Here is an 18211-nt window from a genome sequence, read left to right as displayed (position 1 = left end):
CGCCTCTGGTTGAAACACTTGTTGGCATAGTGACCCTTCTGTTGGCACTTGTTGCACGTGACCTCTGAAAGCGGACGGTGATACGGAGCACTCGATCTTGGAGGTTGAGACGAAGTCTTGTTCTGAAAGCCAGGGTTGGGTGGGCGGGAAGAACCACTGCCACCTTTGCTCTTCTGCTGATACGGCTGACGGAACGGAGGAGGAGGAAGCCAATACTTCTGCTGCTTGGCCACTTGAGTAGAGGAAGAAGGAGTAACATCTCAGACTCGCTTCTTGGAAGCATCACACTTCAACTGAGCAGCCTCTTGCTTCAGTGCCATGTTGTAGAACTCATCGTATCTCAAGGGCTCGAAGAGAACAAGAGCGAGCTGGATATCTTCTCTGAGACCACCCCTGAACTGGTATATCATGCTCTTCTCATCAGGGATGTCCTGCTTGGCAAAGCGGGCGAGCTTTTGGAACAACTTGTTGTAGTCATAGACAGACAAAGAGCCTTGCTTCAGATTGCGGAATTCCTCACGCTTGCTTTCAACCACGCTCTGAGGAATATGATGAGCTCGAAAATCTCGACGGAAATCATCCCAAGTGATAACACGTCCACCTCTGGAGTCCTTGTACTGCTGGAACCATTTTGCAGCTTGATCTTTGAGTTGGAAGGAAGCGAACTTAACAAAGTCCTCAGGCCTGACGTTACTGCACTCGAAATGCTTGCACAGATCCACAAGCCAATCGTCAGCATCAGTTGCCTCAACACAATTGCTGAAAGTCTTTGGCCCGTTAGCAAGGAACTGGTTTAGTGTAGCAAAGTGATTCTGATTGCTGCCTTGATTCTCTTGGTTGCCTTGATTGCGCTCTTGAAGAATTTGCATGATCAACTGTGTGTTTGCATTGGTTGCGGCCATCACAGCTTGCCATGCCTCCGGAGGAGGTGGAGGTGGTGGCGGATCAGGATTCAGAGTCATGCGCGTTGGAGGAGCCATCCTGAAGAGGTTGACCACCATTAGCACATTGACAGACAAATATTGAAGCTGAATCCAACGGAATGAAAATTGCAACATATAGTCTTCACATCCGAACAAAATGAACGAATGCATTCCTCTTGAAATGGTCACATATCCATAAATTGAGAAGCCACGTAGAATTAAGGTAGAGAAATAAATCAACAAGGTACGGAACAAGAACGAATAATCGGTAAGAAATCCCAATCTCAAACCAATATCCGTGGAAGAAGAACTAGAGCTACTAGAATTCCCACCTATGAAACTCCCGAACCTTTCCGGTTATGCAATCAGGTGTTGGGGATACAGGGGAAGCATAATATCTCACCCAAACTAGCAAATCCTACATCCAGTTGTATCCATCCTTCAACACATAACCAAGAAACCTTCGGAAACCATCTACCTCAACCTTCGAAAAGCATCCGTTATACAAGTTATGGCGATACTCCTGAACTCCCTCCCCAGTACTGGGTGGCGTCGAGGTTATCTCACCAACGAACTGCATAAAAGAGATTTTCGATGTCGGCGTACTAAACTCAGGTATTCCAGAATTGCAACGATAAAATTATGATGACAACACCTCAGAGCTCAACTCCCCGGGACACTTCCACTAAACCCCTGACAGGAGGCACCAAGACAATGTTCTCATCATAAAACCATCGGAACGATTCCAAGATACCCGCGTGATCCTAAAAAAAAATTAGTGAAATTTGAGAAGAGAAGAGTCAAAACTCTACGTCAGGATGCCTTACCAGAGCGATGAGGAGACTGGGAAGTAAAAAAGAATTCCTAAACTCTCCGATATATAATTCCTAATGACTCAAAACATTTTTTTCTAGACACAACTCGACCGCTAAAAACGATCAAGCAATGGGGCTCCTAAGGTCGGGGAAGGCTCTGATACCAACTTGTAACACCCTCGATGCGACTATAGCTCCCACGTGTCGAGGCACGACTTAGAGACATAATCGCATCGAAGGCATATGTCGCAAGTTAGGCAATCTTCACAACATCCCATGTAATATGATAATAAAAGGGGAGATAACATAGTTGGCTTACACTCGCCACGTCAATCAAGTACATAAATAACATTACATCAACCAAACACTCATGGCCCGAGTACGGCGCCAAAATAAAGAGAACCCAACATGCGACACGGTCCCAATCACCCCCAACTGGGCACCACTACTGATCATCGGGAAAGGAAACATAGTAACGTTGAGAGTCTTCGTCGAACTCCCACTTGAGCTCATACGCGTCTCCTGGAGCGGAATCATCAGGCCCTGCATCTGGTGTAATAGTAATCTGTGAGCCACAGGGACTCAGCAATCTCGCACCCTCGCGATCAAGACTATTTAAGCTTATAGGTATGGCAAGTAAATATATGTGGAGCTGCAGCAAGCGACTAGCAAAATATGGTGGCTAACTTATACGCAGAAGAGAGCGAGAAGAGGAGGCAAAGCGCGAGCGAGAAACTAGAGAGAAACCTGCGCAAACATTACTCCAACACCGTGTCCGCTTCCCGGACTCCTCCGAGAAGAGGCCATCACGGTAACACACTCAGTTGATTCATTTTAATTAATTAAGGTTCAAGTTATCTACAACCGGACATTAACAAATTCCCATCTGCCCATAACCGCGGGCACGGCTTTCGAAAGTTCAAATCCCTGCAGGGGAGTCCCAACTTAGCCCATGACAAGCTCTCACGGTCAACGAAGGAATAGACCTCCTCCCAAGACGTTCCGATCAGACTCGGTATCTCGGTAACTCAAGACACTTCGATAGGTTAAAACAAGACCAGCAACACCGCCCGAATGTGCCGACAAATCCCGGTAGGAGCTGCACATATCTCTTTCTCAGGGCACACTTAGATAGGTTAAGCTACGAGTAAAACCAACCCTCGAGTTTCCCCGAGGTGGCCCCGCAGGCTGCCCGGTTCGGACCAACACTCGGAGGGAGCACTGGCCCGGGGGGTTAAAATAAGATGACCCTTGGGCTCCGGTAACCCAAGGGAAAAAGAGGCTAGGTGGCGAATGGTAAAACCAAGATTGGGCATTGCTGGAAAAGCTTTAATCAATGTGAACTATCAAGGGGTTCCCATTATAACCCAACCGCGTAAGGAACGCAAAATCCGGGAACATAACACCGATATGACGGAAACTAGGGCGGCAAGAGTGGAAGAAAACACTAGGTGAAAGGCCGAGCCTTCCACCCTTTACCAAGTATATAGATGCGTTAAGATAACAAGATAATATAATGATATCCCAACAAGTAAAATAAATGTTCCAACAAGGAACGGCCTTCAATCTTCACCTGCAACTAGCAACGCTATAAGAGGGGCTGAGCAAAGCGGCAACATAGCCAATCAACGGTTTGCTAGGACAATGGAGGGGTTAGAGGTTTGACATGGAAATTTGGGAGGCTTGCAAGCAAGCGGTACGCATCGTAGCAATGGCATAGCAAAAGAGCGAGCAAACTAGCATAGCAAAGATAGTAGTGATTTCGAGGGTATGATCATCTTGCCTGCACAGTTGTCAGAGTTGACTAGATCCTCAAAAGCAAACTCAATGGGCTCCTCGTTAGTGAACTCGTCTCCCGGCTCTACCCAAACAAGACAAACAAGCAACAAGGATACAATCAACCACGTGCAAACTCAAACAACACAATGCAAAGATGATAAAGATGATATACTATGCGGGATGCGATGCGGGATGCAAAATGCAAGATATGACAGGAAATGCATGAACCTAGCCCCAACTTGGAAAACCAAGTGTGCCACTGGAAATATGAGATGAAATCACTTGAAAACAATATAAAGAACGCCGGAATCGGAGTTACGGTTTGGAAATGGCAAGCGATTCAAATATGACACCGGTCTGCGATTTACAGCCAGTAGGCATCTAAATGCAACGAAATGAACATGCTACAGCACCCAAACATGACAACAAAATACATGGAAGGGATGCACACAAGATGCTTAACAAAAGTCTAGCACTGAGCTACGGCCAATTCATCCATTAACAGGTTCGAACAAGCATGGCAAAAATGCATATGGCAAACATATCTCAGACTTAGTGAAATTAACACTTGTCTGGAATTTCAGATCAGGTAGCCCTCTTCGGAGCAACAAAACTACATGCTACAGGACCTGAACATGGCAAAGTAAAGCATGGCATGGAGATACTCAAAAATCTTAACAAAAGTCCCTTAGTGACCTTGAGCCAAAAGGGATCAGAAAATACAATTGCAAACATGTGAACATAGCAAAAACATAATCAGTTTTCAGACTTAGTGAAAACTGGCACATGCTGAAATATAACTCAAGTAGGCATGTTTACGAGCTCGATGCACTCACTATGGTGCAAGTCATGGCAAGCCAAGCATACACCCATCAAGAAGGCACAAAATGCAATCTAGACATGGCAAGAACAATAGCATAGCATGCACGGATCAACTACAACAACATCGGCAAAATTGCAAACAAGTTGACAATCTGCCCAGATTCACAAAGTAGCAAAAGTAGAGCTCGATTGACTCAAGCTAGGGTGCTCCATAATTGCAAACAGAGACATGGATGGATAGAGCACTACAAGGTTAACAAAACATCCTTACTGATCATCTTCAAAAGATGCACGGATCACTAGGAAACAACATGAACATATGGCATCATGAGATAAACAGGTCCAGGACTTAGTGAAATTACTAAGTCCCTGAAAACAGAATTAGCAAGTGCACCACTTTGCAAGCTTGCACAATTCACCACACACATCACAAAAATACATGGGTTGCACCTCTGGAAATATGACAAAACCCTTAACAAAACATATGTAGAACTCACGGGCATATCATGCACACAATAATCATGGCAAAAATGACAAAAGTGCTAAACGGAGTAACAGATCTGACAATTAACTCAAGTAGCCCTCTTCTAATCGCATTTCGGGCATCAAGATGAGCTCAAATGAAAATGATGCAGTGGAACAAAATGATGTACTCTCTGAGATGAACATTTTTGATATGCTATATGCATGAATCGAAGCTACGGATGCAAAGTTATGGAGCCGCGAACATGGCAACTTGGATCTGGAATTCTAGGACTTAGACGGAAAAAAACGACCTAGGGTTTCACTGTAGCAACCGGATCTGGATCCGATCTCGCCGGGGCACGGACGCCGAGGTTCACCGGAGGAGAAGAGGCGGCCGGGCGGCGGCTTGCCGGCGAGGAGGGTCAGGACGGCGGCGGCCGGGCCTTGGCGCGGCGTCCGGGGAGGCGGCGGCGGAGCTCGGCTCCCGCGGCGGATGACGGCGAGGCGGCGCGGCACGGCTCCGGCCGGCCGGCGGACGAGCAGCGCGCGGCGGAGCGGCGGAAGGACGCGGCGGCGTCGGGCACCAGCGCCGAGGGAGGCGGCGGCGCTAGCGGGCGCGGGCGCGGCCCGGTTGGAGCGGGGAGGGGGCCGGCGGGCCTCGGTGGCGGCACGGGCGGGAGCCGCCACATGGCAGCGCGCTAGTGGCCGCAGGCGGCGGGCGATATGTCCGGTGCGGCGGACATGTCCGGTGCGCGTGAGGGGATTTCTAGGGTTTCCGGGGGAAGAAGAAGATCCGAAAATCGGGGGTGTTTAAATAGGCATAGAGGGAGCTAGGAGAGTCCAAATGAGGTGCGGTTTTCTGCCATGCGATCATGATCGAACGCTCTAGATGATGGAGAAGAGTTTGGTGGGTTTTGGGCCAAATTGGAGGGGTGTTGGGCTGCAACGCACACGAGGCCTTTTCGGTCCCTCGGTTAACCGTTGGAGTATCAAACGAAGTCCAAATGGTACGAAACTTGACAGGCGGTCTACCGGTAGTAAACAAGGCCGCTTGGCAAGTCTCGGTCCAATCCGGAAATGTTTAATCCCCACACACGAAAGAAATCTAGAAATGACCACCGGAGGAGAACGAAGCGCCGGAATGCAAAACGGACAACGGGGAAAATGCTCGAATGCATGAGACGAACACGTATGCAAATGCAATGCACATGATGACATGATATGAGATGCATGACAACAATAACAACACATGGAGACAAAAACCCAAACCCGAGGAAATAAATAAACTTGACGCCGGAAACGGCAAGAGTTGGAGTACAAATAGGGAAAGTTACATCCAGGGTGTTACATGTTATTGACCCATTTGATGTTTGTGGCTTTGACTATATGACATTTAATTGCTCATCAGGAAAGCTATCATCAATAGGTAGTGGGTCATCAAGCACATTTTCTAACCTAGACAAGTTGTCTGCAACGGGGTTCTCAGCTCCTTTTCTATCAACAATTAGTAAATCCAATTCTTGTAGCAAGAGAACCCATCTAATAAGTCTAGGTTTAGCATCTTTCTTTTCCATAAGGTATTTAATAGCAGCATGATCAGTGTGAATGGTTACTTTAGAATCGATAATATAAAGTCTGAACTTATCACAAGCAAATACAACTGCTAAGAATTCTTTTTCAGTAGTAGCATAATTTCTTTGAGCATTGTCTAGGGTTTTACTAGCATATTGAATAACATTTAATTTCATATCAACTCTTTGTCCTAGAACAGCACCTACAGCATAATCACTAGCATCACACATAATTTCAAAGGGTAAATTCCAATCAGGTGGCTGAACAATAGGTGCAGAGATCAATGCTTTCTTAAGTATTTCAAATGCTTCTACACAATCATCATCAAAGACAAATGGTATATCTTTTTGTAGTAAATTAGTCAGAGGCTGAGATATTTTTGAGAAGTCCTTAATGAACCTCCTATAAAATCTGGCATGGCCAAGGAAACTTCTTATACCTTTGATGTCCTTGGGACATGGCATCTTCTCAATAGCATCAACTTTGGCTTTATCAACTTCAATACCTCTTTCAGAAACTTTATGCCCCAAGACAATACCTTCATTAACCATAAAGTGGCACTTTTCCTAGTTCAAGACAAGATTAGTTTCTTCACATCTCTGCAAAACTCGATCAAGGTTGCTCAAGCAATCATCAAAAGAAGATCCATAGACGGAAAATTCGTCCATTAAAACCTCACAAATCTTTTCGCAAAAGTCAGAGAATATAGCCATCATGCATCTTTGAAAGGTAGCAGGTGCATTACATAAACCAAAAGGCATACGTCTATAAGCAAAAGTACCAAAAGGGCATGTAAAAGTAGTCTTTGATTGATCTTTAGCTGACACAGGTATTTGAGAGAAACCAGAATAACCATCTAGAAAACAAAAATGTGTATGTTTGGATAATCTTTCTAGCATTTGATCGATAAAAGGTAAGGGGTAATGATCCTTTTTAGTTGCCTTATTTAATTTGCAGAAATCAATTACCATCCTATAACTTGTAATAATTCTTTGAGGAATCAATTCATCTTTATCATTAGGAACGACAGTAATACCTCCCTTCTTAGGGACACAATGGATAGGGCTTACCCACTGACTATCAGCAACGGAAAAGATTATATCTGCCTCAAGGAGCTTTAGTATTTCCTTTCTTACCACTTCTTTCATTTTAGGATTCAGCCGGCGTTGATGATCACGAACTGGTTTAGCATCTTCTTCCAAATTAATTTTATGTTGACATAGAGTGGGACTAATGCCCTTAAGATCATCAAGAGTATACCCAATAGCAGCACGGTGCTTCTTCAGAGTTTTCAATAATCTCTCTTCCTCATGCTCTGAAAGGTTAGCACTAATAATAACAGGATATATCTTTTTCTCATCAAGATAAGCATATTTAAGAGTATCAGGTAACGGTTTAAGCTCAAACACGGGATCACCCTTCGGTGGAGGAGGATCCCCTAGGATTTCAACAGGTAAATTGCTTTTCAGAATAGGTTCCTGTTTAAAGAATACTCTATCTAATTCCCTTCTTTCATTCATAAACATATCATTTTCATGGTCTAGCAAGTATTGTTATAACGGATCACTAGGAGGTACAGCAATAGAAGCAAGACCAATAATTTCATCCTTACTAGGTAATTCTTCTTCACGGTGTTGTCTACTAAATTTAGAGAAATTAAATTCATGAGTCATATCATCTAAACCGATAGTAACAACATCCCTTTTGCAATTTATGGTAGCATTAACAGTGTTCAGGAAGGGTCTACCAAATATAATGGGACAAAAGCTATCTTCTGGGGAACCAAGAACAAGAAAATCAGCAGGATATTTAGTTTTCCCACACAAGACTTCAACATGTCTAACAATTCCCATTGGTGAAATAGTATCTCTATTGGCAAGTTTAACTGTGACATCAATATCTTCCATCTCAGCAGGTGCAATATCATGCATACCTTCTTTGTATAAGGAATAAGGTATTGCACTAGCACTAGCACCCATATCACATAAGCTATGATAACAATGATCTCCTATTTTAACAGAAATAACAGGCATGCCTACCACAGGTCTAGGTTTGTCTTTAGCCCACGGTTTAGCAATTCTAGCAGTTTCATCACAGAAATAAATAACATGCCCATCAATATTATCAGACGAGAGATCTTTAACAATAGCAACATTAGGTTCAACTTTAACTTGCTCGGGAGGTGTATATGTTTTAATATTTCTTTTATGAACTACAGTTGAAGCTTTAGCATGATCCTTTATCCTAACAGGGAAAGGTGGTTTCTCAACATAAGAAGTAGGAACAATAGGATCATTATAAGTGGCCATCTTTTCTTCAACTTTAATAGGTGCCGCTACTTTTACTTCTATGGGAGGATGATATTTAAACCACTTCTCCTTGGGGAGATCAACATAAGTAGCAAAAGATTCACAGAAAGAAGCTACTATCTCAAAGTCAAGTCCATATTTAGTGCTAAATTTACGAAAAATATCGGTATCCATAAAAGATTTAACACAATCAAAACTAGGTGTCATACCTGACTCCTTACCTTTTCCGAGGTCCAAATCTTCAGAGTTGTGTTTAATTCTCTCCAATAAAGCCCATTTAAATTCAATAGTATTCATCATAAAAGAGCCAGCACAAGAAGTATCAAGCATGGTGCGATTGTTATCAGAAAGCCGAGCATAAAATTTTTGGATAATCATTTCTCTTGAGAGCTCATGATTGGGGCATGAATATAACATTGATTTAAGCCTCCCCAAGCTTGAGCGATGTTTTCTCCTTCGCGAGGCCAAAAATTATATATGTAATTGCGATCACGGTGAATAATATGCATAGTATAAAACTTCTGATGAAATTCCAATTTCAACGTTTGTAATTCCAAGACCCCATATCATCACATAGCCTATACCATGTCGATGCATCTCCCATCAAAGATAAAGGGAAGACCTTCTTCTTAACAACATCTCCGGGTGCACCTGCAATCTTAAATAATCCACAAACTTCATCCACATATATTAGATGCTCATCAGGATGTTTTGTTCCATCTCCTAAAAAAGGATTAGCTAGCAGTTTTTCTATCATACCCGAAGGAATTTCAAAGCAGGCATTTTCATTTTCATTTTTAGTAGGTTGAGGAGCAACTCTTTGCTCTACTGGTTGGGGTGAAGATACCCCGAACAAGCCCCTCAGAGGATTACTTTCCATAGTAACAAGTGACAGTAAATTTCAGCACACTATAAAAATTTTCCTTACCAAATTCCACCTACCAAAGGCGCTTCACTCCCCGGCAACGGCGCCAGAAAAGAGTCTTGATGACCCACAAGTATAGGGGATCTATCGTAGTCCTTTTGATAAGTAAGAGTGTTGAACCCAACGAGGAGTAGAAGGAAATGATAAGCGGTTTCCAGCAAGGTATTCTCTATAAGTACTAAAATAAGTGGTAACAGCTAGTTTTGTGATAGGATAGTTTGTAACGAGCAACAAGTAACAAAAAGTAAATAAAGTGCAGCAAGGTGGCCCAATCCTTTTTGTAGCAAAGGACAAGCCTGGACAAACTCTTATATGATGAAGCGCTCCCGAGGACACATGGGAATATCATGAAGCTAGTTTTCATCACGTTCATATGATTCGCGTTCGGTACTTTGATAATTTGGTATGTGGATGGACCGGTGCTTGGGTACTGCCCTTACTTGGGCAAGCATCCCACTTATGATTAACCCCTATTGCAAGCATCCGCAACTACAACAAAAGTATTAAGGTAAACCTAACCATAGCATGAAACATATGGATCCAAATCAGCCCCTTACGAAGCAACGCATAAACTAGGGTTTAAGCTTCTATCACTCTAGCAACCCATCATCTACTTATTACTTCCCAATGCCTTCCTCTAGGCCCAAATAATGGTGAAGTGTCATGTAGTCGACGTTCACATAACACCACTAGAGGAGAGACAACATACATCTCATCAAAATATTGAACGAATACCAAATTCACATGACTACTAATAGCAAGACTTCTCCCATGTCCTCAGGAAGAAAAGTAACTACTCAGAAAGCATAAACATGTTCATAATCAGAGGGGTATTAATATGCATATAGGATCTGAACATATGATCTTCCACCAATTAAACCAACTAGCATCAATTACAAGGAGTAATTAACACTACTAGCAACCTACTCGCACCAATCCCGAACTTGGAGACAAGAATTGGATACAAGAGATGAACTAGGGTTTTGAGAGGATATGGTGCTGATGAAGATGTTGTTGGAGATTGCCCTCTCCCGATGAGAGGAGCGTTGGTGATGACGATGGCGATGATTTCCCCCTCCGGGAGGGAAGTTTCCCGGCAGAACAGCTCCGCCAGAGCCCTAGATTGGTTCCGCCAAGGATCCGCCTCATGGCGGCGGAGTTTCGTCCGAGAAGATGGCTTCTTTTTTCCCATTGAAAGACTTCATAAGCAGAAGATGGTCACCGGAGGGCCACCAGGGGGCCCACGAGGTAGGGGGCGTGCCCAGGGGGGTAGGGCGCGCCCCCCACCCTTGTGGGCAGGGTGTGGCCCCCTGGTGAAGTTCTTGCTTTCAGTATTTTTTATATATTTGGAAAAGGTCTTCCGTGGAGTTTCACGACTTTTGGAGCTGTGCAGAATAGGTCTCTAATATTTGCTCCTTTTCTAGCCCAGAATCCCAGCTGTCGGCATTCTCCCTCTTTATGTAAACCTTGTAAAATAAGAGAGAATAGGCATAATTATTGTGACATAATGTGTAATAACAGCCCATAATGCAATAAATATCGATATAAAAGTATGATGCAGAATGGACGTATCAGTCATCCACTTGAGGGAAATTTTCTACTGTCCTACAAACCTCTGCACTTGGAGGCCCAACAATGTCTACAAGAAGAAGGTTGTGTAGTATACATCATCTGACGGGGCGCGCGGGTCACATGGTGTCTCAAATAACCGCATCGGTTCAATTGCTCCTGGAAGTTGGATTTGGTGCCTTCTGTGGTGTACTACAGAAGACACGTTCTAGCGAAAGTTGAGATGAAACGCTTCTACTTTTAGGCGCTCGGTCTCACTGAGGATATGTGCCTGGGCTTCTTCCATACGCACGTTCTCTGCCTTAATGTCATCTTGGATCTTGGCCATCCGCTTAGCACTTCATGACCTCTGCATTGCGCTCTGCCACGTTCTCCAGAACTGGGTCTGTCAGGAGCGTACAAAGGGTGGTCATCAACTCTGCTAAAGCCTGAGCCGGCGTTCTACTTGAGCCGGCGGGGACCGAAGTCGTCGCCGCCGCTCCGACTATCATGGAATTCTGACCCTGCGTGTTGTATGCCAGGTTATAGTTCTGAGATGGGTCTGTAATCAGGCGGTCGTTCTCATCATACCGAGGTTGATTCTCGTATCCTGCCGTGTAGACTGCTACGTGGCGGGGTGGCTCGCAGACCTCTAGATCGATCCCGTCATCAGAGTAGCCCCCTAGTCTCTCGTCGAATAGCGGAAGAATCGAGTCCGTATCACCGACCGAAGACTAACCATTGGAGTAGACCAGAGTGTCGCCACCGGACGCGGAATTGCCTGGCAGGTCGACTCCATGGATGAAGCCGACAAAAGCGTGAGTCTGGTCGGGTCTAGTGCGATGAGACGGCTTGACGGGGTCAGAGATTATGTCCGGCTCGGGACCGGACTTGCCGATTATGCCGATGAAGACATGGATCTTGCTGAAGGGGGCCCGGTACCCGTACTCAATTGAGCTGGCGTCGGGGCCCTAGCCAGAGTCATTGCTATAGAGCTTGCCACGGTGACTCTTCGGCATCCAAATGATTGCGTATCCCTTGAACCCTGGGAGAGCTCCCTCCAAGAACTCAACACCACTTTGCGGATGCCCCATGGTGGGCGCCAACTGTCGTAATTTTTTCACGGCAGATGTCCTTGTGAAAGGACTAAGTCTTGAGGCCATTGCAACTAGGTGGTTGCTTGGATGGGGTTGATCAGGAACGAAGAACACCTATTTTACCCAGGTTCGGCGCCTCATGGTGGAGGTAAAGACCTACTTCCTTCTTGATTGACATTGACGATGATCACGATTACAAGGATGTGGATTCACTAACCTAGCTTTCAAGAGATTGCAACCTAGTCTTTTTGGTCCTAGGAACTCCCCTTTATATAATAGGTTGAGTCCCTAGGTTTACAGACGATTCCATGTCGTACTCTCAACCCGTATCCTATTCTACCTCCTTATACGCCTTATCTTGCAAGTTTAGGAAAATCCCCTCCTAGGCCTTCTTCGTGAGCCGGCCCACAGGGTCTGTGAGAGTCGGCCTTTAGCCGGGTCTCGCTTCTGGGCTTCTAGCCCATCTTGGTCTCCTTTGGCATGACTCGGCAATGACGTGACTCACTGAGCCCCAAGGCCCATGGCCAAGTCACGCTCATGTCGGGTCTCGGTCGTGGGGAACATCCCCCAAAACTTCTATGCTCCCCTTGCAGATGGTGTGGATGCTCTCTTTTGCACAACCTCCTCCATTGCATGTTTGTCATTTGGCTCAAACCTACACCTTCAAATGGTTGGGAGGTCAAGTAGTATACAGTCCTTGAGAGAGTCAAGTAGACATGTGTAAAGTAGAAGATTCACCTTTACATGTATGATGTGGAAGGTTCGTGTGTCTCTTGAGGGTGGGGCACTTGACATGGTGATGTTTGTAAGGTGCTCCACACCAGTAACTCACAGTATCGCTGAGGAGGAGTGTGATTGGTGTGGCGCGGAGGGTTCTACCATCCTTAATGAGTGGTCGGATTCTAATCCCAAAGCACATGCCGTTGTTTGGGATGTCAAGAACGGCTACGAGCATATCATGTATGGGCAGGAGAGGTCTCTGTTGGAAATATGCCCTAGAGGCAATAATAAAATGATTATTATATTTCCTTGTTCATGATAATTGTCTATTATTCATGCTATAATTGTATTATCCGGAAATCGCAATACATGTGTGAATACATAGACCACAATGTGTCCCTAGTGAGCCTCTAGTTGACTAGCTCATTGATCAACAGATAGTCATGGTTTCCTGGCTATGGACATGGGGATGTCATTGATAACGGGATCACATCATTAGGAGAATGATGTGATGGACAAGACCCAAACCTAAGCATAGCACAAAGATCGTGTAGTTCGTTTGTTGTAGCTTTTCTGAATGTCAAGTATCATTTCCTTAGACCATGAGATTGTGCAACTCCCGGAGACCGTATGAGTGCCTTGGGTGTGCCAAACGTCACAACGTAATTGGGTGACTATAAAGGTACATTACAGGTATCTCCAAAAGTGTCTGTTGGGTTGGCACAAATCGAGACTGGAATTTGTCACTCCATATGACGGAGAGGTATCTCTGGGCCCACTCGGTAATGCATCATCATAATGAGCTCAATGTGATCAAGTGGTTGATCATGGGATCATGCATTACGGTACGAGTAAAGTGACTTGCCGGTAACGTGACTGAACAAGGTATTGGGATACCGACGATCGAGTCTCGGGCAAGTAACGTACCGATTGACAAAGGGAATTGAATACGGGATTGTTTAAGTCCTCGACATCGTGGTTCATCCGATGAGATCATCGAGGAGCATGTGGGAGCCAACATGGGTATCCAGATCCCGCTGTTGGTTATTGACCGGAGAGTCGTCTCGGTCATGTCTGCTTGTCTCCCGAACCCGTAGGGTCTACACACTTAAGGTTCGGTGACGCTAGGGTTGTAGAGATATGAGTATGCAGTAATCCGAAAGTTGTTCGGAGTCCCGGATGAGATCCTGGACGTCACGAGGAGTTCCGGAATGGTCTAGAGGTGAAGAATTATATATAGGAAGTGTAATTTCGGCCATCGGGAAAGATTCGGGGTCACCGGTATTGTATCGGGACCACCGGATGGGTCCCGGGGGTCCACCGGGTGGGGCCACCCATCTCGGAGGGCCCCATGGGCTAAAGTGGGGACGGGAACCAGTCCATAGTGGGCTGGTGCGCCCCCCTTGGGTCCCCCTGCGCCTAGGGTTGGAAACCCTAGGGTGGGGGGCGCCTCCACTTGCCTTGGGGGGCACTCCACCCCCCTTGGCCGCCGCCCCCTTGGGAGATCCCATCTCCAGGGCCGGCCCCCCCCAGGGGGCCTATATAAAGGAGGGGGGAGGGAGGGCAGCCGCACCCCAAGCCTTGGCGCCTCCCTCTCCCCTGCTACACCTCTCCCTCTCGCAGAAGCTCGGCGAAGCCCTGCTGCGATCACTGCTGCATCCACCACCACGCCGTCGTGCTGCTGGATCTTCATCAACCTCTCCTTTCCCCTTGCTAGATCAAGAAGGAGGAGACGTCATCCGCTCCATACGTGTGTTGAACGCGGATGTGCCGTCCGTTCGGCACTTGGTCATCGGTGATTTGGATCACGGCGAGTACGACTCCATCATCCCCGTTCTCTTGAACGCTTCCGCTCGCGATCTACAAGGGTATGTAGATGCACTCTCTCTCCTCTCATTGCTAGTTAACTCCATAGATTGATCTTGGTGAAACGTAGGAAAAATTTTGTTTTCTGCAACGTTCCCCAACAGTCTCGCCCATGCTGCTCCTATTGGCCACCATGTACTCCTTGCTGCCTCAATGTTAACATGGGCATGTGGCATGGGATGAGCGATTCGCTTTCTACACGTCGATCGTCTGCCTCGGTGAAATTTCCGAGTAGACCGCCGCTGAGCCGAGGCCATTGCTCAAGAGGAACGTTGTCCTATGGCTCCACTATGAGGAGGCTCGCGGTGGAGCGGGAGCGCATCAGATGGCACCAAGTCCATGCCAATATGGTTTAATTCGAGGAGAGAAACACACACTATAGGTGTTTACTCCCTTGAAAAAGCCGTCTACAACCTCGACGACCGTTAAGACGAATAGGATGAAGATGAGGTCGCCGGACCTTCACATCACCACGAGGACGAGGAGTGGACTCGTCACATATGCATGTGCCCTATGCACTGCATTCACCGTCGTCTTGGTGGGGAGCAACTCATGCTTCCCCCAAGATGTAAATAGTCATCACTTTGTTAGTATGAAAACACCTCTAATCAAATTTCTATCCCTATGTAACAACTTTGTAACGCGATATTATTTTAAATTAGTGTTTTAGTCCTCCAATTAAGTGTATGATTATTCAGTTGATGAAAAAAATACGAAGGTCGCATTATGGCGACTCTATGTTTGCATACAACTGCAGTGGCCTTCAGGACCATGGCTCTGTATATCATATGGTGATTTTGCTAGGGTTGCTCTTATATCTTATATGCGTCCATCTTGTACGCTTAAAATTAAATGATTCCCGGTGTAGTACTAGACACCAGGTGCACAGAAGTTAGCTTTAGTGTTGAGTTGTAGTTGCTTCGTATATTCCTCTCCCTGGTTTGCAAGAACTCATCGGCTGGACCCTAGAGGCAATATAAAGAATGGACCTGATAACAGCATCTACAGCCTGGCGTCCCAAACCCACCTCATACACCCGGGCGGGCCGCCCGAGCACTGACCGGTCACAAAATTTTGATCCAGACGGGCTCCTTAAACAGACCCCAAATGTCCGGGCTGACCGGCACCCCTCATATCCAGACCAAATATGGGGCGGATATGGGGGCGCCCGGGCACGCCCACCACATCGGACCCGACAACTCGACCCCACGGTAAATTACACCAAATCCACCAAACCCTTCCTCCTCCTCCCGTCGCCCTGCAACCTTTCCCGCGCCCGAGCCGTCGATGTCTGTCACCCTTGCTCCCCATCCTCACCACCGATCCTGATCTGCCACTGAAGATGTCGTCCAGCCCGTCCCTAACCGCCGCGACGGAGAGCAGTCTGCCTCGTCCGTCGGCGTCACTTCCTCGGCTCTGTCTTCCAAGGCGGAGAACGTCGCCTGGAAAATGCGGCGATGCCGGGAACGAGAGAGGAAGGCGGCGGAGGCGGCATGGGAAGGTGCGGACATGATCGAGCAGCTGGCTCCCCCGCCGCGCACGGAACCCCGCACCCCTTCCATTCGAGCGAGGACGCGGATTATGCCCGACCCCGTTGGGACAGAGGATTCGACGGCCGGCTGGGCCATTTTGGAGTGCTTTCCGCCCATGCAGATGCCGACGGTGGACGTATGTGACTCACTGCAGCTCGTTCGGGCGTGGATGAGCACGGTTACCGGCGGCGCCTAGGCTACCCTCGACATGTTCGACGAAATGACAGAATAAGAGTCGGTACCTTTTGTTTGCTCCTGTCCGATCAAAGTTTCACATGGCATGTTCAATGTTTTCCATAGATCACTAGTTCATTCCGCACATGATGAATGCTTGCAAACCATGATCATCTGGGAGGCGTTCTTGTCGAACATGGTCAATGACAATGAAAATCCGACCGGAATGGAGTATGAATCGGAGGGCACCACCGCATTTGAAGTTGGGACAACATCCAATCCCATTCCAAGCAAGAAGAAGAAGTGCAACACGGGGAAGGCAAGAGGTCCGGCATTCTCAAGATTTGAGGACATCTTGTTGGTCAAAGCTGGGTTGGCCACAATAATGGATCCAATATGCAGCACCAAGCAGAAGGGGGAACAAGTATTAGGAGAAGATTTGGAAGGAGTATAACAAACAAAAAGAGTATGTGGAGCCGCATCCTATCGTGGCCACCCGCAATGTGGCATCTCTCCAATATCGATGGGGGGTCATTCAAGAAGAAGTGAACAAGTACGTCGGCTACTACTCACAAGTGACCAAACGCCCTCAAAGTGGGATGCGAGTGGCAACTCACATAAGCTCAATTGCTTCATCTTGTCATCATTTGCATATGCTTCTTGCGTTTGCATTCTCGTGCTCATGCATGTGTTGTTTCCTAGATAGCGGTGGCGACCACTTTGTATCACTAGGTGGAGAAGAAGTCATTTGCTTTTAGCCATTGTTGGATCATATTAAATGGAAAGCCGAAGTGGACACAACTTGTGGCCGATCTCAAGTCCGACAAGAAGGGGAATGATGGCTCAAGCTTCCACCAATCAATTGGGTTGGACGATGAAGAGGATGATGTTGTCGTCACGAATCGAAGAGCCACCTTGCCAATGGATAACCGACAAGTCATGGGAAACAAGTGGGAGAAGGCACGGGCCTCCCGTGACGCCGCGGCTACAAAAGTGTCGTCCACATGGATGGGCATTTTTCGGTAAGGGAGAACAAGAAAGAGGAGAGGTACAAGCTCATGTTGGATGCGCAAAAGGAGGGGATGGAGTGGGACCGGAAGAGGACGGAGAAGAAGCTGAAATTGAGAGGGAGAAGATCGAGTTGGAGAAGCAAGAGATGGCGATCAAATGGGAACTCAAGAAGGCCAAGACATTTGGCGAGATTGAGCTTGAGAAAGAAAGGTTGCAACTCGCACGGGACGCGAAGGATGCGAAGATCATGTTGACGAACGAAACCCTCTTGGATGAGCATGCAAAAAAATGGCTTGTGGACAAGAGGAAGGAGATCAATGACAGTAGGGATTACGAGACGGCGAGGGCAGCTGTGGATCATGCGGCCAAGGTGCAGGCAGAGGAGGCAGCTAGGATGCAGGCCAAGCAGGACGAGCAGGACGCATTCCGCCTGGGCTCAGAGCAGGCGCCATGGATGGCGCCCGGCGAGTGATCTGAAGCCATTCGTCATGCTCGGACATTGGTTTCATTTTGACATGCCCGGTTTGTTGAACTATGATTTCCTTTGCTTTGTTTCTAACTGTTGAATTCAAACAATTTGTATCGTATGATCGATATGTATGGATTGCATGGATTTGAGGATTGGCATTTGAGTTATGTGAATGTGCGGCACA

This window comes from Triticum dicoccoides, chromosome 6A, assembly GCF_002162155.2.
Source record: "Triticum dicoccoides isolate Atlit2015 ecotype Zavitan chromosome 6A, WEW_v2.0, whole genome shotgun sequence".
Lineage (NCBI taxonomy): Eukaryota > Viridiplantae > Streptophyta > Magnoliopsida > Poales > Poaceae > Triticum > Triticum dicoccoides.
Note: the sequence above shows the minus strand (reverse complement) of the source record.